This window comes from Odocoileus virginianus, chromosome 8, assembly GCF_023699985.2.
Source record: "Odocoileus virginianus isolate 20LAN1187 ecotype Illinois chromosome 8, Ovbor_1.2, whole genome shotgun sequence".
Lineage (NCBI taxonomy): Eukaryota > Metazoa > Chordata > Mammalia > Artiodactyla > Cervidae > Odocoileus > Odocoileus virginianus.
The window spans coordinates 54,835,333-54,841,332 of NC_069681.1; the positions used below are offsets into that span (position 1 = coordinate 54,835,333).

Genomic DNA, 6,000 nt, shown 5'->3' on the forward strand with positions numbered 1-6,000 from the left:
TTTTCTTCTAATTAAAAAATATATTTTATTGTTACATAGAAACTCTAACCTATATGGATTTACTTTGATAATACCTTTCCCACTGATACATGATTTTTCCTTTGTCACATAAAAAATTTCTTATATATTCAAGAATGTGCTTCACAGCTGTCTCTTCTGTTCCATAGATCTAACGTTAGTTTCTTGCAACAGAAATAAACTACTTAGTTATTGTCTTTTTATAATATGTTTTAATGTTTAATGCAAGCACCCCTCACTAATTTCCCTTGTAGAAATTCTATCAGCTATTCTAATTTATTAATTTCTTAAGATAAACATTAAAATTATTTTCTTTGATTTCAAAACAAATATTCTATTAACACTTTTCATTGGAACTGCATGAATCCTATAAAATCGTTTGAGAAGAGCTGACATTGATGACATTCAATCTGTTCATCCAGGAATCTACTCAGAGATGTTTTTTCTCAACAAAGTTTAGGCCTTATAGTAAACTTCTCTGATTTTCTTAATCTAGGTCCCATTTTTTTGGTACAGAAATTTTTTCTTCATGTTTTACATCTCTTTGTGTTCTTGTGAAAGACTGCATAAGTCGTATTATCTTATTATACAAATATGTGCATAATTAAGTAGGAACCCTAAATTTTATTTTTATTCGCTGGTACTGTAAGTATGATCATACAAGTGACACTTGGTCAAAGTGGGGTCATAATTAAATCCAATTAAATCCAATCCATAATTAAATCCAGCCTCCTGTAGATTCCTTTCAAATGTTTACTTAATAACGAGAGAGAGAACACTGGGAAAGATGAGGGAGGAAGGTAAGGCTGCAGGGAGGCGTTTTCTCCAAAATATTTAAAATTAGTTCTTGATGTGGGTGTACTATGCATATCCTGTGGCTTCTGAGAATTTTCTGGAATACTGTCACAGTTTCCTGGGATGGGTGTATTCTAGTTAAAAAAGTATGTTCTATATGATTTATTACTTTCTCCCAGAAGGTTCCATTAAAAGGAGACTTAATCACATTTTAGGCCAAGGAAACTTGGGTCTAGAAACAGAGAATAAATTATTTAGGTGCTTAGAGCTCTCAAGTATACAATTACAATGAGTTCAGAACTAGAAGTAAGCCAGTTGTTGTTTAATGGATAGCTAAAGCACTCTTCCATTTAACAATCACAGTAAAAGGATGATTCATATCTTTAAAGTTTAGCAAGTAACATAAACACAAATCTAATAAATATAGCTGTTATTTGACAGAGTATCCATTTAAGGAAGGGCCTTCACCAAATTCTAAAATCACATGGATTTTTTTACAATGGACTAGAAACCCTTAAGAAATATATTTGATAAAGACTTTTGATTCAAAAGTAAACTTCAAGCAACTACAGACACGTTTCCAGTAATTAATACACAAAACCCTTATTTCAAAGTTCTCAGCAAGAGAAACATGATCAACCAATAGCCTAGAAGCAGGATAATGTCAGAAGACAAACTGTGGGACCAGCAAAATTTTCCCATGGACCACTGGCTGGTGAATGAGTCTATCACATCCCTCTTGAAGAGTGCTTGGAGTCGACGCCCAAATCATAGGGTCACTATCAGTGAAAATTGCTTAAGTTGACTGCTTAGTTAACTATATACAGTTCATTCCACAGTCTGGGCTTTGTCATTCAAAACATCTATTCTTTGTTGACAAAGTCCCCAGGAAAATGAATCTCTCAGCTATTTCAGTCAAAATTCTAGCAGCTAGAGGAGTCAACCAGGTGAGCAGCACCTACAGACTGGCAGCCGAGGAGAGGCTGGCTCTGAGTGAGTGTATCACAACCTGCAACCTACCTACAACCTACATGTGCATACTACATCATCTTCTTATAGGGGGCTGACTGCTCCAGTTGCAAATTTATGTCAATTGGCTCTAAGATTTCACGAAGCTAAAATTTTAATAAAATTCCTGGCCTTTTATCTGCCTTCTAGGTCTACTCTGACATTCAGAATCAACCAAATGTTTTACTAAAATTTTTATTGATATAATCTCACAGTTTTCTCAAATTGGTTTTCCTAGTACTTTAGTTCTGAAAGACAGCAAATATCACAAGGACCATTTGTGCATTATAAACTGTGGAAGAGAAAGCTGGTTTTAAATCTGATCAGGTTTCATGACAAAATTATAATCCACAAATGCGACAGATTAGCTTTCTGATTGCTATAAATGTTTGAAAACCAATTATGAAATTCCTCAGTAACCTTTGAGCACTGAAATCTAAATGCCCCTGAGATGGCAGGTGACCTGCTCAGCAATGGAAAGTGATGGAAGCTCTAGAATTCAAGTCTGAGGGAGATGTGCTGCGGGAAGCACCTTTCTGAAGGAAAGAGAAGTCTTGTTCTAAGTGTGATTAGCGCCTGGGTTTGATTCCCACAGCTCTGAGTTTTGAATGGAAATAGTGGAGAAAACACACTGGTCAGACAAATCAGCTTAACTATTAGTTATAAAGGAAAGCCTGGCTAAAATAACTTTTCTATTCTTATCTAAGGACTTCTAAAACTGGTTTTTCAGGACTAGGATTTGAATAGACATTGAAAATTGCCCCCATGTACATTTGTAAATTGGAACTCAGGATATAACATAATCAAGTTGGCAAAATGCACACAAACGAATCTCTATGGGAAACTGCATACCACCCTGTGACCAGTTAATCCCACCCTGCTTTATTCCTTGGTGCGTTCACTCAATAAACGTGATTTTCTTACTTGGAGAGGACAGGGTGGTGGGCTAGCCTTCTCACATAGCTCAGGGACTGACTTGCAGTGTTTTCAGCAATCAAGAAAAACAAATAAGACTTCTTATCTATTAAACAGTAGAGCTCACCATTTCAGCAAAAGTGTCATCTGTGAAGACAAGGAGCTCCTTTTAAAAAAGGTTTTTATAGTCTCTTGAGAAAATAAACCAGCAAATGCTGGTCCCTCGACTTAAAGAATTTACTATCCTTCTGTGTGACCAGATTCGCCAACTGACAGCTCTCACATGAAAACAAATAGGCTTTCACTTCTCTGCTGCCAGAAATGTGTAAAATTGTGGAGAATTTAAAAGCAACGCCATCTAAAATCACAACAAGGAGCAGCAGAGCTGTGGACAAGCAGAGCAGCCAGTGGGAAGCTGTCAAAATTTCACTGGAAAGAAGACCAAGTTAAGAGAGTAAGTTCTAATCTTAACCACTTGCAAAGGAAACAGAGAAAGTGATGCAATAAAGCAGATATCTTTACCTTTGCAAACATAATTCAACTTACCTGTCTTGGGCAGAAAACCGGGACTTTCTGTCTAAACAACCTGCAGTGATTTCCCCCAGGTGATCCGGCTGAGACTCCGAATGAGTACGTGGGGTTTACTGAAAGCAGTTTCCACCTCCGCCTGCCTGCGTTAATGAACAGTTCAGAGGCTTCTCCTTCAGTGGCTGAGTCACCCAGGGAGGGGGTGGGTGGTATGAGAGAGGGTGTCACCTTGTACAAATACCAATTCAATTAAACCAGCTCACTCACCGACCTGCTGTCTGTCTGGTGAATTCTTTCTGCAATTTATGGCCTTGGTAGACCAAAAATATGTACTTCTGTTATCACCCTTTTAATTGGCATCAACCCTACATACAACTCTACCCTGACCAGGTGCAGTAGTATCCAACCTATTTTGGATTCTCTTTTAAAAAACAAAACACAAAACTTAAGCTGGGAGGGACCTCTTCTCTGCCCATGGTGCCTGGAAGACTGGGGCCCAGATACACACACAGAAAATGCACTGCTGGTTGGAATCAAGATCCTTAGGAGTGAAGAGTCCTTTGAAAGCCTGAGATCAGGAAATAGGAAAGGAATCTGTTACACAAATTCTGCACGTAGGAATTCTGGTTAAACGATCAGAGGAAAAATACATCCTGAAGTAAATGTAAGAATTCTGATCGTTTTGTGATTTCACCACCTATAAAAATGTGAAAAGCATCCTAGAAACTTCTTTCTCATCTGAGAGCAGCGGTAGACACCTGCTTGGAGAGCAAGGAATGCTAAAGAGGAACCACAGTAGGTGGGGACTCCTATTACAGGTTCTGAAATGTACCTTCCGTGACAGCCAGGAGTCTTTGAAGAAGCTTAGTGAATCTGGAACACTGCTGAGAGGAAGGAGTCATTAGAATTTCCTGGGTCATCTCTATTCATCTGCCACACCAGTAATTAACCAAATCCTCCCCATTTCAAGACAGCTCCTGAAAAACCACAGTCCAGGGGAGCTACAGTCATAGAAGTGACTATAAGAAGATACAGAAACAGTCCCATTAGAAGGTTCAGGCAATTGCAGGATGCAGTCTTTATGGACTGGGACATCACTATCTTAATGTGCCCTTATTCTGGGTTGAGGATTTGAACATTTAAAATGGACAACAAGGACTTCCCTGGCCATCCAATGGTTGAAACTCCATGCTTCCAATGCAGGGGACAGGGATTCGGTCCCTAGCCATGGAGCTGAAATCTTACATGCCATGTGGCTGAGCCAAAAATTTTTTAAAAAAATAAAGTCAAATGGAAAATGTTCTCTAAAGGTTATATATATATATATATATATATATATATATATATATATATATGGTGGTGGTGGTGGTTTAGTCGGTAAGTTGTGTCTGACTCCTGGGACCCCATGGACTGTAGCCCCCTAGGCTCCTCTGTACGTGGGATTCTCCAGGCAGGAATACGAGAGAGGGTTGCCATTTTCTTTTCAAATGTATATATGTATATCTATATTCCCTGGTGGTTCAGATGGTAAAGAATCTGCCTGCAACCCAGGTTTGATCCCTAGGTCGGGAAGATCCCCTGGAGAAGGAAATGGCTACCCACTCCAGTATTCTTGCCTGGAGAATCCCCATGGACAGAGGAGCCTGGTGGGCTACAGTCCATGGGGTCGTAAAGAGTTGGACATGACTGAGCGACTAACACTTTGACTTGAGATAGACAGATAGATACACATACATATATGTATATATATACATGTTTATTCAGTGCTTTCATAGAATTTTATATCTGAAAGTCATTTTAGAAATACATTTTAAATTTCTGTGAGGCCCACAAGTATTGGTTGGATTGAGGTTTGGATATTAATATTACAGATGAGAAAGTTGAAAAACCGAGACGTGACTTGGCTCATCTCAAAAAATAAGTATTTTAGAAACATTATATTCAGGATCATTCAGTATTCATTTAGCTGAATGAAGGGCTAAAACAGCTTCAGAGTTAGCTTGTAGGGACAAGTAATATGTTACAGAATGCTTAAATGTATGTTTTCATCCTTTGTAGAATATAGAAACAGAAAATAATTTTCTACTTTACAATGAAGTAAAATATACCACCCAAGATACATTAAAGATTTTGAGCTTCCAAACAATCATTTTTGCATGGAATTGAGGATTTTTATTATTAAAATTGGTTGATTATTATTTTATTATTCTTTTATTTTACATACTAGAACCTATACTACTAAGTCACATCAGTGTCTTTCCATTTAGAACTAAGTCTTTGATTCAAAAAAGGGCTAATTCTAAACACTTGGGCAAAATTCAGACTTCCTCATTGCTGAACAGACATTCAGGCAAAAGACTGCTGAAAATTAAGAATCTCAAAGTCAAAGATGTCATCAAGAATGTGCCCAGGTGTGGAGGAGGTCAAATAGGTTTAGGCTTAGTTTCACTCAGGCTTTTGGGGAGCTTCAAACATGCTTAGAATAACTCAGCTTTACCACGCCTAGTTCACTGTGAGAGGCAGAGTTCTTGAGGCCTCTAGAACATAAGCTCCTAGGATGGGATGGCAAATGTTTTATCCAGGTTGCCAATGGCGACTGCTTGGCACTGGCTGTCTGGGGTGATACAGTGAGGTTTGTAAGGTGACTTTGAACTTACATAGAAGACTCCTTCGTGGCATGCCCTGTAGTGTCTGACTCTTTGTGACCCCATGGGCTGTAACCCAACAGTCTCCTCC

At 38.4% G+C, this 6,000-nt stretch overlaps 1 protein-coding gene across 7 annotated transcripts in view; it reads right to left on the reverse strand.

Annotated features, from left to right (window-relative positions):
- The window catches only part of SCEL (sciellin), a 119,184-nt gene extending 115,723 nt beyond the window's left edge, over positions 1-3,461 (reverse strand). For 6 of the 7 annotated variants that reach the window (XM_070471538.1, XM_070471537.1, XM_070471535.1 and 3 more), the window contains exon 1: positions 3,283-3,461. The gene's annotated coding sequence lies outside the window, so the exon portion shown is untranslated. The remainder of the gene's footprint in view (positions 1-3,282) is intronic. The other variant, XM_070471539.1, reaches the window with a different exon arrangement.
- Positions 3,462-6,000: the final 2,539 nt, after the last annotated feature.